The sequence below is a fragment of the Sapajus apella genome, unplaced genomic scaffold (assembly GCF_009761245.1).
Source record: "Sapajus apella isolate SASKATOON/1434 unplaced genomic scaffold, GSC_monkey_1.0 scaffold225, whole genome shotgun sequence".
NCBI classification, from domain to species: Eukaryota; Metazoa; Chordata; class Mammalia; order Primates; family Cebidae; genus Sapajus; species Sapajus apella.
Window position 1 is genome coordinate 191,672 of NW_022437165.1, and position 16,794 is coordinate 208,465.

Here is a 16,794-nt window from a genome sequence, read left to right on the forward strand (position 1 = left end):
TCAGTAGGCTCTTGCCTTACCATGTCTAAGGTCAACCAATAGGCTCCCATCTTGCCATGTCTAAGGTCAAGCAGATGGCTCTTGCCTTGCCATGTTTAAGGTCAACCAGTAAGTCTGTCACCTTGCCATATCTAAGGTCAAGCATATGGCTCTCACTTTGCCATGTCTAAGGTTGAGGAAATGGCTCTCTCTTTGCCATGTCTATGTTTGACCAAATGGCTCTTACCTTGCCATGTCTAAGGTCAACCAGATGGCTCTCGCCTTGCCATGTTTAAGGTCAATCAAATGGCTCTTGCCTTGCAGATTCATAAATTAAGGAAAGACACAGCCTTTTCCAGACAAACAAATGTTGACAGAATTCACCACTACACATCAAAACAAAACCTCTTTAAATCATAAATCTCCCAGGATGACCAAATACATGGCAAGGCGAGAGCCATCTGGTTGACCTTACACATGGCAAGGCAATAGTCCATTGCCTGAGTTTGATGAGATAGCTCTCACCTTGCCATGTCTAAGGTCAACCAGATGGCTCCTGCTTTGGCATGACTAAGGTCGACCACATGGCTCTCACCTTGCCATGTCTAAGGTCCAGCAGATGGCTCTCACCTTACTATGTCTAAGGTCGACCGATGACTCTTGCCTTGCCATGTCTAAGTTCAACCAGATGGCTCTCCCCTTGCCATGTCTAAGGTCAACCAGTAGGCTCTCGTCTTGCCATGCCTAAGGTCGACCAGTAGGCTCTCAACTTGCCATGTCTAAGGTTGACCAATAGGCTCTCAACTTGTCATGTCAAAGGTCAATAGGATGGCTCTCGCCTTGCCACGTCTAAGTTTGACCAGATGGCTCTCACCTTGCCATGTCTAGGGTTGAGCAGATGGCTCTAGCCTTGCCATGTCTAAGGTCAACCAGTAGGCTCTCCTCTTGCCATGTCTAAGGTCAACCAGATGGCTCTTGCCTTGCCATGTTTAAGGTTGACCAGTAAGTCTCTCATTTTTCCATGTCTAAGGTCAAGCACATAGCTCTTACCTTGCCATGTCTAAGGTTGAGTAGATTACTCTCACTTTGCCATGTCTATGTTCAACCAGATGGCTCTCACCTTGCCGTGTCTAAGGTTAAGCAGATGGCTCTAGCCTTGCCATGTCTAAGGTTGACCAGTAGGCTCTCTCCTTGCCAAGTCTAAGATCTACCAATAGGTTCTTACTTTGTCACATCTAAGGTCAATCAGATGGCCCTTGCCTTGCCATGTCTAAGGCTGAGCAGATGGCCCCCTCATCTTGCCATTTCTAAGGTCAAGCAGGTGGCTCTCACATTGCCGTGTCTAAGGTTGACGAGTAATCTCTTGCTTTACCATGTCTAAGGTCAACCAGATGGCTCTCACCTTGCCATGTCTGAGGTCAAGAAAATAGCTCTTGCCTTGCCACGTCTAAGGTCAATCAGATGGCTCTTGCCTTGCCATGCCTAAGGTCAACCAGATGGCTCACACCTTGCCATGTCTAAGGTCAACCAGATGGCTTACGCCTTGCCATGTTTAAGGTCGAACAGTAAGTCTCTCACCTTGCCATATCTAAGATCAAGCATATGGCTCTCACTTTGCCATGTCTAAGGTTGACCAGATGGCTCTTGCCTTGCCATGTCTAAGGTTGAGCAGATGGCTCTAGCCTTGCCATGTCTAAGGTCAACCAGTAGGCTCTTGCCTTGCCATGTCTAAGGTTGACAAGATGGTTCTCGCCTTGCCATGTCTAAGGTCAATCAAATGGCTCTCACCTTGCCACGTCTAAGGCCGACCAGATGGCTTTTGTCTTCCTATGTCTAAGGTCGACCAGATTGTTCTCAACTTGTTCTATCTAAGGTCACAGACCTATAAAACAATAACATGGTGAAAAGAAAACATGGTATATAGGCAACAAGTAGCATGATGAATGGAATAGTACCTCACATCTCAATATTAATGTTAAATGTTAATGGTCTAAATGCTCTGCTTAAAATATATAGAATTGTAGAATGGATAAGAATTCAACAACCATCTGCTGCCTTTAAGAAATTCCCCTAATGCATAAGGACTCACATAAGTTAGGGTAAAGGGGTGAAGAAAAAGCATTCCATACAAATGGAGACCAAAAGTAAGCAGGAGTAGCTGTTCTTATATCAGACAGAAAAATCTTTAAAGCAACAACAGTTAAAAAGATGAAGAAGAATGTTGATATAATGATAAAAAGCCTTGTCCAACAGAAAAATATCACAATCCTAAATATATGGACCTAACATTAGAGCTCCCAAAGTTATAAAACAATTACTACTAGACCTAAGAAATGAGATAGACAGCAACACAGTAATACTCCACCGACAGCACTAGACAGGCCATCAAGACAGAAAGTTGATAAAGAAACAATGGATTTAAACTATATCCTGGAAAAATGCACTTAACAGATATTTACAGAGCATTCTACCTAACAAGTGCAGAATATACATTCTATTCATCAGTGCATGGAACTTTCTCCAAGATAGATCATATGATAGGCCACAAAACAAGTCTCAATAAATTTAAGAAAGCTAAAACTATATCAAGTACTCTCACAGACCACAGTGGAATAAAATTGGAAATCAACTCCAAAAGGAACCTTAAAACCATGCAAATACAGGGAAATTAAATAATCTGCTCCTGAATGATAATTGGGTCAACACTGAAATCAAGAAGGAAATTTAAAAATTCTTCAACCTGAGCAATAATAGTGACACAACCTATCAAAACCTCTGGGATATAGCAAAGGCGGTGCTAAGAGGAAAGTTCAGAGCCCTAAATGCCTACATCAGAAAGTCTGAAAGAGCACAAGTAGACAATCTAAGGTCACACCTCAAGGAACTAGAGAAATAAGAACAAATCAAACCCAAACCAAGCAGAAGAAAGGAAATAACCAAGATCAGAGTGTATCAGAGCAGAACTAAATGAAATTGAAACAAACAAAAAATGTGAAAGATAAATGAAACAGCTGGTTCTTTGAAAAGATAAACAAAATTCATAGACCATTAGCAAGATTAATAAAGAAAAGAAGACAGAAATTCCAAATACACTCAATTAGAAAAGAAATGGAAGATATTACAAATGACACCACAGATATACAAAAGATCATTCAAGGCTACTATGAATACCTTTATGCACATAAAGTAGAAAATAGAGAAGATGGATATATTCCTGGACAGACAGAACCCTCCTAGCTAAATAAAACAGAAATAAATACCCTGAACGGCCAATAATATGCAGCAAGATTAAAATAGTAATAAAAAAATTACCAACAAAAATTTACAGGACCAGATGGATTCACAGTTGAATTCTACCAGACATTCAAAGAAGAACTGGTACCAATCCTATTGACATTATTCCACAAGATAGAGAAAGTGGGAATCCTACCTAAATCATTCTACGAAGCCAGTATCACCCTAATACAAAAACCAGGAAAGTACATAACAAAAAAAGAAAACCGGCCAGGCACAGTGACTCACACCTGTAATCCCAGCACTTTGGGAGGCCGAGGCAGGTAGATCAAGAAGTCAGGTCTGGCCAAGATGGTAAAACCCCATCTCTACTAAAAATACAAAAATCAGCTGGGCATGGTAGCATACACCTGTAATCCCAGCTACTCAGGAGGCTGAGGGAGAGAATTGCTTAAACCTGGGAGGGGGAGGTTGCAGTGACTGCACTCCAGCCTGGGTGACAGAGTGAGACTCTGTCTCAAAACACACACACACACACGCACACACACACACACACACACACACACACACACACACACAGAAAAGAAAAGAAAAGAAAAAGAAAGACCAACATCCCTGATGAACATAGATGTAAAAATCCTTAACAAAATATTAGCCAACCATATCCAACAACATATCAAAAAGATAATCCACCATGATCAAGTGAGTTTCATACCAGGGATGCAGGAATGGTTTAACATATACAAATCAATAAATGTGATACAGCACATAAAGATAATTAAAAACAAAAATCACATGATCATCTAAATAGATGCAGAAAAAGCACTGGACAAAATCCAGCATATCTTTATGATTGAAACCCTCAGCAAAATTGACATACAAGGGACATACCTCAATGCAATAAAAGTGATCTATGAACAAAGCCACAGCCAACATTATGTTGAATGGGGAAAGCTGAAAGGATTCCCTCTGAGAACTGGAACAAGACAAGGATGCTCACTCTTACCACTACTATTCAGCCTAGTACTGGAAGTCCTATCCAGAGCAATCAGACAAGAGAAAAAACAAAGGGCATCCATATCAGTAAAGAGGAAGTCAAAGTGACATTGCTTGCTGATTATATAATTGTATACCTAGAAAACCCTGAAGACTCCTCCAAAAAGCTCCTACAATTGATAAATGAATTCAGCAAAGTTTCAGGATACAAAATCAATGTACACAAATCAATACCAACTTTGCTGAATTCATTTATTAGTTCTAGGAGCTTTTTGGATGAGTCTTTAGGGTTTTCTAGGTATATGATCATATCATCAAGGCAAGGCAAGAGCCATCTGGTCGACCTTAGACATGGGTAGGTGAGGGCCATCTGGTTGACCTTAGACATGGCCAGGAGAGAGCCTTCTGGTAGACCTTAGACATGTGAAGGCAAGAGCCATCTTGTCGACCTTAGATGTGGCAAGGCGAGAGCCATTTAGTTGACCTTAGACATGGGAAGGCAATAGCCATCTGGCCAACCTTAAACATGGCATGGTGAGAGACATCTGGTCCACCATAGACATGGGAAGGTGATAGCCATCTGTTCCTCCTTAGAAATGGGAAGTGAGAGCCATCTGATTGACCTTAGACATGGGAAGGCAAGAGCCATCTGATCAACCTTGGACATAGAAAGGCGAGAGCTATCTGGTTGACCTTACTTAGAACAAGGCAAAGTCATCTAGCTGACCTTAGACATAGGAAGGCAAGTTCCATCTGGTTAATCTTAGAACATTTGGTCAACCTTAGACGTTGCAAATTCAGCAAAGCTTCAGGATATAAAATCAATATACACAAATCAGTAGCTCTACTATATACCAACAGTGACCAGCTGAGAATCAAATAAAAAATTCAACCCCTTTTACAACAGCTGCAAAAAAAAAATACTTAAAAATATACCTAACCAAGGTATATTTACAAGGAAAACTACAAAACACTGCTGAAATAAGTCATAGATGACAAACAAATGGAAACACATCCCATGTGGATAGATAGATAGAATCAATATTGTGAAAATAACCATACTGCCAAAAGCTATCTATAAATTAATGTAATTTCCTTAAAAATGCCACCATCATTTTTCCAAGAACTGGAAAAAACAATCCTAAAATTTGTATGAGAACAACAACAACAAAAATCCCATACAGTCAAAGCAAGACAAAGCAAAAAGAACAAATTGGGAGGCATCACATTACCTGATTTCAAACCATACTATAAGGCCATAGTCACCAAAACAGTATGGTACTTGTATAAAAATAGGCACATAGAACAACAGAACAAATAGATAACCCAGAAATAAAGCAAAATACTTACAGTCAACTGTTCTTCAACAAAGCAAACAAAAATATAAAGTGGAGAAAGGACACCCTATTCAACAAATGGTGCTGGTATAACTGGCAAGCCACATGTAGGAGAGTGAACCTGATCCCCATCTCTCACCTTATACAAAAAATCAACTCAAGATGGATCAAGGACTTAACTCTAAGACCTGAAACTATAAAAATTCTAGAAGATAACATCAGAAAACCGGTTCTAGATATTGGGTTAGGCAAGTACTTCATGACCAAGAACCCAAAATCAAATGCAACAGAAATAAAGATAAACAGTTGAGACTTAATTAAACTAGAGAGAACTTACCCAGCAAAAGGGATAGTCAGCAGAGTAAACAGACCACCCACAGAGTGGGAGAAAATCTTTCACAATCTAACCATCTGACAAAGGACCAATATACAGAAATCTACAATGAACTTAAAAAAATTAGCAAGAAAAAAATACAAACAATCCCACAAAAAAGTGGACTAAGTACATGAATAGACAATTCTCAAAAAAAGATAAACAAATGGCCAACATACATATGAAAAAATGCTCAACATGACTAATGATCGGGGAAACACAAATGAAAACCAGAATGCAATACCACCTTACTCCTGTAAGAATGGCCATAGTAGAAAAATCAAATAATAATACATGTTGACACGGATTCAGTGAAAAGGGAACAATTCTACACTACTGGTGGGAATCTAAACTAGGACAACCACTATGGAAAACAGTATGGAGATTTCTTAAAGAACTAAAAGTAGAACTATCATTTGATCCAGTAATCCCACTACTGGATATCTACCCAGAGGAAAAGAAGTCACTTACAAAAAAGATTTTGCACACACATGTTTATAGCAGCACAATTTGCAATTGTAAAATGTGGAACCAACCAAAATGCATATCCAATGAGTGGATAAAGAAATTGTGGTATAAATATATAATGGAACACTACTCAGCTGCAAAAAAGAATGGAGTAATGGCATTTGCAGCAACCTTCATGGGACTGAAGACTATTATTCTAAGTAAGGTAATTCAGAAATGAAAAACCAAACATCATATACTCTCACTCATAAGTGGGAACTAAGCTATGAGGATGCTAAGGCTTAAGAATGACACAATAAACTTTGGGGAGTTGGGGGAAAGGGTGAGAAGGTGAGGGGTAAAAGCCCACAAATTGCATTCAGTTTACTGTTCAGGTGATGGGTGCAACAAAATCTCACAAAACACCATTAAAGAACTTATGTAACCAAATACCACCTGTTCCCCAAAAACCTATGGCAATAAAAAAATTAAAAATAAAGAAATATAAAAACAGTACAGCATGTGGTTGAGTCTCCAGAGAAATAGATATCATATAGAAAAGACAATCATAGCTTTTGGAAATTAAAGACACACTTAGAGAAATGCAAAATACACTGGAAAGTTTCAAGAACAGAATTCAAACAAATAGAAGAAAGAAATTCAGAGCTTGAAGACAAGGATTTCAAAATAACCTTACCTGACAAAGACAAAGAAAAAAGAATTAAATAGACAAACATCCAAGAAATGTGAAAATATGTTAAACAACCAAACATAAGAATGCTTGCTGTTCCTGAGGAAAGAGAGAAATCTAAAAGTTTGGAAAATGTATTTCAGAAAATAATCAAGGAAAACTTCCCTGGTCTTGCTAGAGATCTAGACATTCAAATATTAGAAGCTCCAAGAAAACCCTGGAAATTCATCCCCAAAAAACATCATCATGTAGGCACATAGTCATCAGGTTATCTAAAGTCAAGACAAAGGAAAAACAATTTTAAGAGTTGTGAAGCAAAAGCATCAGGTAACCTAAAAAGGAAAAGCAATGAGATGAACAGAAGATTTCTCATCAGAAACCCCAGAAGCCAGAAAAACTGGCATGCTATCTTTAGCCCCCTTAAACAAACAAACAAAAAAATTATCAGCCAAAAATTTTATATTCAGTGAAACTAAGCTTCATAAAGAGTGGTAAAATCTTTTTCAAACAAAAATATGAGAGTATTCACTGCTACCAAGTCAGCACTACAAGAAATGCTAAAAGGAGCTCTAAATCTTGAAATAAAACATCGACAGACACCAAAATAAAATCTCCTTAAAGCAGAAATCTCACAGGGCCTATAAAACAATATCACAATCAAAAAAACCCAAGGTGTTCAGGCAACAACTAGTATGATAAATAGATTAGTTCCTCACAAGTCAATACTAACATTGAATGTAAATGGCCTAAATGCTCCACTTATAAGACACAGAATGGTAGAATGGATAAAAATCTACCAACAATTTCCTGTCTTCAGGAGACTCATCTAACACGTAAGGACTCATATAAACTTAAGGTAAAGGGGTAGAAAAATATATTCCATGTAAATAAAAACAAAAGGCAAGCAGGAGTAGCTATTCTTATATCAGACAAAACAGGCTTTAAAGGAACAACAGTAAAAAACAAAAAGGCAAAAAGGGACATTTTATGATGAAAGATTCATCCAACTGGAAAATATCACATTCCTAAATGTACATGCACTTAACACTGGAGTTCCCAAATTTATAAAATAATTACTACTAGACTTAAGAAACAAAATACATTGCAATACAATAATGGTGAGAGATTTCAGTCCTCCACTGACAGCACTAGACAGGTCATCAGGACAGAAAGTTGATACAGAAACAATGGACTTAAACTATACACTGGAACAAATGGACTTAACAGATATTTGCAGAACATTCTACCTAACAAATGCAGAATATACATTCTTTTCATCAGCACATGGAATATTCTTCAAGATAAAACATATGATAGGCCACAAAGCAAGTCTCAATAAATTTAAGAAACCTGAAATTATATCAAGTAGTCTCTCGGACCACAGTGGAATAAAACTGGAAATTAATTCCAAAAATAACTGTCAAAACTATATAAATACATGAAAACTAAATAATGTGCTCCTGAAAGATCTTTGAACAATAAAATCAAGAGAGAAGTCGATCCAAGATGGCCGTTTAGGAACAGCTCAGGATTGCAGCTCCCAGTGAAAGCGCAGAGGGTGAGTGGACGCCGCGTTTTTATTGCCCACAGACTAGGAAATTCCTGGGCAGAGGTGCTCCACGGTCGCCAGCGCGGCTGTTGCGGCCAGCACCGGCCAGCACCGCTGCTTTGCCCCGCGCGGCTGCTTTGTCGGCGCCCGGGAGCCGCGGTTCTCCATACAAAATACACCGGTCCGGGGGCCCTTTTGGCTGGCGATTGGAGCCACGGGAAGTCGCCCATACGCTGGTTCAAAAAGGGGACTGAGCAGAGAACCAGGACAGTAGATTCCAGGGCAAAAAAAAAAAAAGAAAAAAAAGCGCCACAAACCTCAGTGCCGCTGTTTAAGCCAGCGCAGTGAGTCGCCGCAGGGGAAAACAAACAGACCCCGGCGCCTCTTCAACAGGCGACTGGAACACCAACTTAAAAAAGGCTCTGAGGCAGGGAGCCAGGCGATCAGGCTCGGCTGGCCCCACCCCCACAAAAGAACAGCAACCAGAAACTCTGGATTGAGAGTTTCACAGCAAGCGCAGCTGAACCCAGGACGGTCCAGCTCTGTGGGGGAGGGGCGTCCGCCATTACCAGGGAGCCCGCCGTTGCCAAGGCAACCCGCCACAGCAGAGACTCCACCCCAACAGAGGCGGGCCACCATCGCCAAAGCAGTTCTAACTACACCCATATAAACAGGACTGCAGGGAAGTTCACTCGGCAGCGGGGCGGAGCCCACAGCAGCTCAGCAAAGCTGCTATAGGCCGACAGTGACTAGGCTGCCTCCTTGCTGGGCTGAGCAGGTCTGAAGGAAAAAAAACAAACAAAAAAAGAAGACAGGAGCATAACGGAAACTCATAAATAAAGCCCTAAATCCCTGGGACAGAGCACCCGGGAACAAAAAGCAGTTTATGAATTCTCCTACAGCAGACCTAGAAGTACCTGCCCAGCAGCTCTGAATGAACAACAACAGAGCTAGCAACTCACCATTTGAGCTCCTATAAAGAAAAGACCGTCTCCTCAAGCAGCTCCCTGACCCCTATATATCCAAAAAGACACCTCATAAAAGAGAGATCAGATTGACACTAGGCGGGTATCCTTCTGGGACAAAGATAGCAGAAGAAAAAAACAGGTAACAACCCTTGCTGTTCAACAGCTGCTGCAGGTGAACCCCAGGCAAGCAGGGCCTGGAGTGAACCTCAGCAGACCTACAGCAGAGGGGCCAGACTGTCAGAAGGAAAACCAAGAAACAGAAATAACCTCATCATCAACAAACAGAACGTCAATCTGAAAGATTTGAGACCCAATCTGAAAGCCAGCAACTACAAAGTCGACAGGTGGATAAATCCTTAAGGATGGGAAGAAACCGGCGCAAAATGGATGAAAACACCCGAAACCAGAACACCCCTCCTCCTAAAAGGGATCACAACTCCTCGCCAGCAAGGGAACAAGGTTGGATGGAGAACGAGTGTGATGAAATGACAGAATCAGAATTCAGAAGGTGGGTAGTAAGAAACTTCTGTGAGCTTAAAGAACATGTTCTAACCAAATGCAAAGAAACTAAGAACCTTGAAAAAAGATTTGATGAAATGCTAACAAGAATGGACAAAATAGAAAGGAATATAAGTGAATTGATGGAGCTGAAAACTGCAACACGAGAACTTCGTGAAGCATGCACAAGTATCAACAGCCGAATTGACCAAGCAGAAGAAAGGATGTCAGAGGTCGAAGATCAACTCAATGAAATAAAACGGGAAGGCAAGACTGGAGAAAAAAGGGTAAAAAGGAATGAACAAAGTCTCCAAGAAATGTGGGACTATGTGAAAAGACCTAATCTACGTTTGATAGGCGTACCCCAATGCGACGAAGAGAATCAATCCAAGCTGGAAAATACTCTTCAGGATATTATCCAGGAAAACTTCCCCAACCTAGCAAGGCAGGCAAACATTCAAGTCCAGGAAATACAGAGAACACCACAAAGATATTCGTCAAGAAGAGCAACCCCAAGGCACATAATCGTCAGATTCACCAGGGTCGAAATGAAGGAGAAAATACTAAGGGCAGCCAGAGAGAAAGGTCGGGTTACCCATAAAGGGAAGCCTATCAGACTCACAGCAGATCTGTCAGCAGAAACCCTACAAGCCAGAAGAGAATGGGGGCCAATATTCAACATCCTTAAAGAAAAGAACTTTCAACCCAGAATCTCCTATCCAGCCAAACTAAGCTTCATAAGTGAAGGAAAAATAAAATCCTTTGGGAACATGCAAGTACTAAGAGATTTTGTCACCACCAGGCCAGCTCTACAAGAGCTCCTGAAAGAGGCTCTACACATATAAAGGAACAACAAGTACCAGCTCAACTAAAGGGCAAAACAGCCAGCTAGCACCAAAATGGCAGTATCAGATTCACACATAACAATATTAACCCTAAATGTAAATGGACTAAATGTCCCAATCAAAAGACACAGACTGGCAAATTGGATAAAAAGACAGAACCCATCGGTGTGCTGTATCCAGGAAACCCATCTCACATGCAAGGATACACAAAGGCTCAAAATAAAGGGATGGAGGAAGATTTACCAAGCAAATCGAGAGCAAAAAAACCAGGAGTTGCAATTCTCATCTCTGATAAATTAGACTTTAAAGCAACAAATATCATAAGAGACAAAGAGGGACATTACATAATGGTAAAAGGATCCATGCAACAAAGAGCTAACAATCCTAAATATATATGCACCCAATACAGGAGCACCCAGATACATAAGGCAAGTTCTTAATGACTTACAAAGAGACTTACACTCCCACACAATAATAGTGGGAGACTTTAACACCCCATTGTCAACATTAGACAGATCAACAAGACAGAAAATTAACAAGGATGCCCAGGACTTGAACTCAGACCTGGACCAAGCAAACCTAATAGACATTTACAGAACTCTCCACCCCAAATCCACAGAATATACATTCTTCTCAGCACCACATCACGCCTACTCTAAAATTGACCACATAATTGGGAGTAAATCACTCCTCAGCAAATGCAAAAGAACGGAAATCGTAACAAACAGTCTCTCAGACCACAGTGCAATCAAGTTAGAACTCAGAATTCAAAAACTAACTCAGAACCGCACAGCTTCATGGAAACTGAACAACTTGCTCTTGAATGTTGACTGGATAAACAATGAAATGAAGGCAGAAATAAAGATGTTCTTCGAAACCAACGAGAATGAAGACACAACATACCAGAATCTCTGGGACACATTTAAAGCAGTCTCTAGAGGAAAATATATAGCAATAAGTGCCCACATGAGAAGCAAGGAGAGATCAAAAATTGACACCCTATCGTCAAAACTGAAAGAGCTAGAGGAGCAAGATCAAAAAAACTCAAAGTCTAGCAGAAGACAAGAAATAGCTAAGATCAGAGCAGAACTGAAGGAGATAGAGACACAAAAAACTCTTCAAAAAATCAATAAATCCAGGAGCTGGTTTTTTGAAAAGATCAACAAAATAGACAGACCACTAGCCAGATTAATAAAAAAGAAAAGATAGAATAACCAAATTGATGCAATAAAAATGATAAAGGGGATATCACCACAGATTCCACAGAAATTCAAACCATCATCAGAGATTATTACAAACAACTCTATGCACACAAACTAATAAACCTGGAAGAAATGGATAAATTCCTGGACACTTGCCTCCTGCCAAGCCTAAACCAGGAAGAAGCCGAAACCCTGAACAGACCCATAACAAGGTCTGAAGTTGAGGCAGCAATTAAAAGCTTACCACCCAAAAAAAGCCCAGGTCCAGATGGGTTCACAGCTGAATTCTACCAGACATACAAAGAGGAGCTGGTACCATTTCTTCTGAAACTATTCCAAACAATACAAAAAGAGGGAATTCTTCCCAAATCATTTTATGAGACCAACATCATCCTGATTCCAAAACCCGGCAGAGACTCAACAAGAAAAGAAAACTACAGGCCAATATCCATGATGAACATAGATGCAAAAATCTTCAATAAAATACTGACAAGCCGATTGCAACAGCACATCAAAAAGCTTATCCACCATGATCAAGTAGGCTTCATCCCGGGGATGCAAGACTGGTTCAACATACGCAAGTCTATAAACGTAATTCACCACATAAACAGAACCAAAGACAAAAACCACATGATTATCTCAATTGATGCAGAGAAGGCCTTTGACAAAATTCAACAGCCCTTTATGCTAAAAACACTCAGTAAGCTAGGTATCCATGGAACGTATCTCAAAATAATAAAAGCTATTTATGACAAACCAACAGCCAATATCATACTGAATGGGCAAAAACTGGAAGCATTCCCCTTGAAATGTGGCACCAGACAAGGATGCCCGCTCTCACGACTGCTATTCAATGTAGTATTAGAAGTTCTAGCCAGAGCAATCAGGCAAGAAAATGAAATAAAGGGCATTCAAATAGGAAAGGAGGAAGTCACATTGTCTCTATTTGCAGACGACATGATTGTATATCTAGAAGACCCCATCGTCTCAGCCCCAAACCTCCTGAAACTCATAAGCAAGTTCAGCAAAGTCTCAGGATACAAAATCAATGTGCAAAAATCACATGCATTCCTATACACCAGTAACAGACTTAAAGAGAGCCAAATCAAGAACAAACTTCCATTCACAATTGCCACAAAGAGAATAAAATACCTAGGAATACAACTAACAAGGAATGTAAAGGACCTCTTCAAGGAGAACTACAAGCCACTGCTCAACGAAATAAGAGAGGACACACACAGATGGAGAAACATTCCATGTTCATGGTTAGGAAGAATCAATATCATGAAAATGGCCATACTGCCCAAAGTAATTTACAGATTCAATGCTATCCCCATCAAGCTACCAATGACCTTCTTTGCAGAACTGGAAAAAACCACCTTAAACTTCATATGGAACCAAAAGAGAGCCCGCATAGCCAAGTCAATTCTAAGCAAAAAGAAAAAAGCGGGGGGCATCACACTACCAGACTTCAAACTATACTACAAGGCTACAGTAATCAAAACAGCATGGTACTGGTACCAAAACAGAGATATAGACCAATGGAACAGAACAGAGCTCTCGGAGGCAACACAACCTTTCTACAACCATCTGATCTTTGACAAACCAGACAAAAACAAGCAATGGGGAAAGGATTCCCTGTTCAATAAATGGTGTTGGGAAAACTGGCTAGCCATGTGCAGAAAGCAGAAACTGGACCCCTTCCTGACACCTTACACTAAAATTAACTCCAGATGGATTAAAGACTTAAACATAAGACCTAACACCATAAAAACCCTAGAAGAAAATCTAGGCAAAACCATTCAGGACGTAGGTGTAGGCAAGGACTTCATGACCAAAACGCCAAAAGCATTGACAACAAAAGCCAAAATAGACGAATGGGACCTAATCAAACTCCACAGCTTCTGCACAGCAAAAGAAACAATCATTAGAGTGAATCGGCAACCAACAGATTGGGAAAAAATTTTTGCAGTTTACCCATCTGACAAAGGGCTGATATCCAAAATTTACAAAGAACTAAAGCAGATTTACAAGAAAAAAACTAACAAGCCCATTCAAAAGTGGGCAAAGGATATGAACAGACACTTCTCAAAAGAAAACATACGTGAGGCCAACAAACATATGAAAAAATGCTCATCATCACTGGTCATCAGAGAAATGCAAATCAAAACTACACTGAGATACCATCTCACGCCGGTTAGAATGGCGATCATTAAAAAATCTGGAGACAACAGATGCTGGAGAGGATGTGGAGAAATAGGAACACTTTTGCACTGTTGGTGGGAGTGTAAATTAGTTCAACCATTGTGGAAGACAGTGTGGCGATTCCTCAAGGACATAGAAATAGAAATTCCATTTGACCCAGCAATCCCATTACTGGGTATATATCCAAAGGATTACAAATCGTTCTACTATAAGGACACGTGTACACGAATGTTCATTGCAGCACTGTTTACAATAGCAAAGACCTGGAACCAACCCAAATGCCCATCGACGATAGACTGGATAGGGAAAATGTGGCACATATACACCATGGAATATTATGCAGCCATCAGAAACGATGAGTTTGGGTCCTTTGTAGGGACATGGATGAACCTGGAAACCATCATTCTCAGCAAACTGACAGAAGAGCAGAAGATCAAACACCGCATGTTCTCACTCATAGGCGGGTGTTGAACAATGAGAACACATGGACACAGGGAGGGGAGCACTACACACTGGGGTCAGTTGGGGGGAAATAGGGGAGAGAGGGCGGGGGGTGGGAAGCTGGGGAGAGATAGCAAGGGGAGAAATGCCAGATGTAGGTGATGGGGAGGAAGGCAGCAAATCACACTGCCACGTGTGTTCCTATGCAACAATTTTGCATGTTCTTCACATGTACCCCAAAACCTAAAATGCAATAAAATAAATAAATGGGGGAAAAAAAGCAATAAAATGTGAATATGGGGGAAAAAAAATCAAGAGAGAAATTTAAAAATTGTTTTAATTGAACTATAATACTGACATAACCTATCAAAACCTCTGGGATACAGCAAAGGTGGTGCCAAAAGGAAAGTTCATGGTATTAAATGCCTATATCAAAATGTCTGAAATAGCACAAACAGACAATCTAAGCTAACACCTCAAGGAACTAGAGAAACAAGAACAAACCAAAAGCAAATCCAGCAGAAGAAAAGAAATAACTAAGATCAGAGAAGAACTCAATGACATTGAAACAAAACAAAACAAAATAACAAAAAAAAAAAAAAAACAAATGAAACAAAAACTGGTTCTTTGAAAAGATAAACAAATTCAATAGACCATTAGTGAGCATAACAAAGAAAAGAAGGAAGAAGATAAGCTCAATTAGAAAAGAAATGAAAGATTTATGACCAATAACAGAAATCACTCAAAGCTACTATGAACACCTTTATGCACACAAACTAGAGAACCTACAGGAGATGGATAAATTCCTGGAAATATGCAACACTCCTAGATTAAACCAGGAGGAAATAAAAACTCTGAATAGACCAATAACAAGTGGTGAGATTGAAACAGAAATTTTAAAATTGCCAACAAAAAAAGTCCAGGACCAAATGGATTCACAGTTTAAATCTGTCAGACATTCAAAGAAGAACAGGTACTAAACCTACTGAAAGTATTCCAAAAGATAAAAAGGGACTCCTCCCTAAATTATTCTATGAGGCTACCATCACCATAATACCAAAAACAGGAAAAGACATACCAAAAAAGGAAACTACAGACTGATATCCCTGATTAATATAGATGCAGAAATCCTCAACAAAATACTAGCTAACTGAATCCATCAGCATATCAAAGAGATAATACACCATGATCAAGTGGGTTTCATATCAGTGATGCAGGATTGGTTTACCTTATGCAGGTCAAAAATTGTGATACACCACATGAAGAAAAATCACACGATCATCTCAATAGAGGCAGAAAAAGCATTTGACAAAATACAGCATACCTTTATGATTAAAAACCTTAGCAAAATCAGTATAGAAGGGACTTACCTTAAGGTAATAAATGCCATCTATGAAAAACCCGCAGCCAACATTATACTGAGTGGGGAAATGTTGAAATCATTCCCCCTGAGAATTAGAGCAAGACAATGATTCCAATTTTTACCACTTCTATTCAACATAGTACTGGAAGTCCTAGCCAGAGCAATCAGACAAGAGAAAAAAACAAAGGGCATCCATATCAGTAAAGAGGAAGTCAAACTGTTGCTATATATGCTATGATCATGTACCTAGAAACCCTAAAGATTCATCCAAACATCTCCTAGATATCATAAATGAAAACAGTAAAGTTTCAGGATACAAAACAAGTGTACACAAATCAGTATCACTGCAACACACCAACAGTGACCAAGCTGAGAATCAAATAAAGAACTCAATCTCTTTTACAACAGCTGCAATAATAATAATAATAAATAAAATACATAGGACTACACCTAACCAAGATGAAAGACCTCTACAAGGAAAACTACAAAACACTGCCAAAAGAAATTATAGATGACACCAAAAACTGGAAACATATCCCATGTCCTTGGATGTATATAATCAATATTGTAAAAATAACTATACTGCCAAAAACCATTTATAAACTTAATGAAATTCCCATCAAAATACCATCATCATTCTTCATAGAACTAAAAAAAGTATTAAAA

General features: G+C 39.6%; 1 long non-coding RNA gene across 1 annotated transcript; it reads right to left on the bottom strand.

Annotated features, from left to right (window-relative positions):
• Positions 1–4,049: 4,049 nt before the first annotated feature.
• Positions 4,050–16,394, bottom strand: LOC116544645. The gene is made up of 3 exons (XR_004265986.1): positions 16,251–16,394; positions 14,205–14,206; positions 4,050–4,214 (listed from the first exon to the last, which is right to left on the bottom strand). It is a non-coding gene; the product is annotated as an uncharacterized LOC116544645 (long non-coding RNA).
• Between the last annotated feature and the right edge of the window lie 400 nt (positions 16,395–16,794).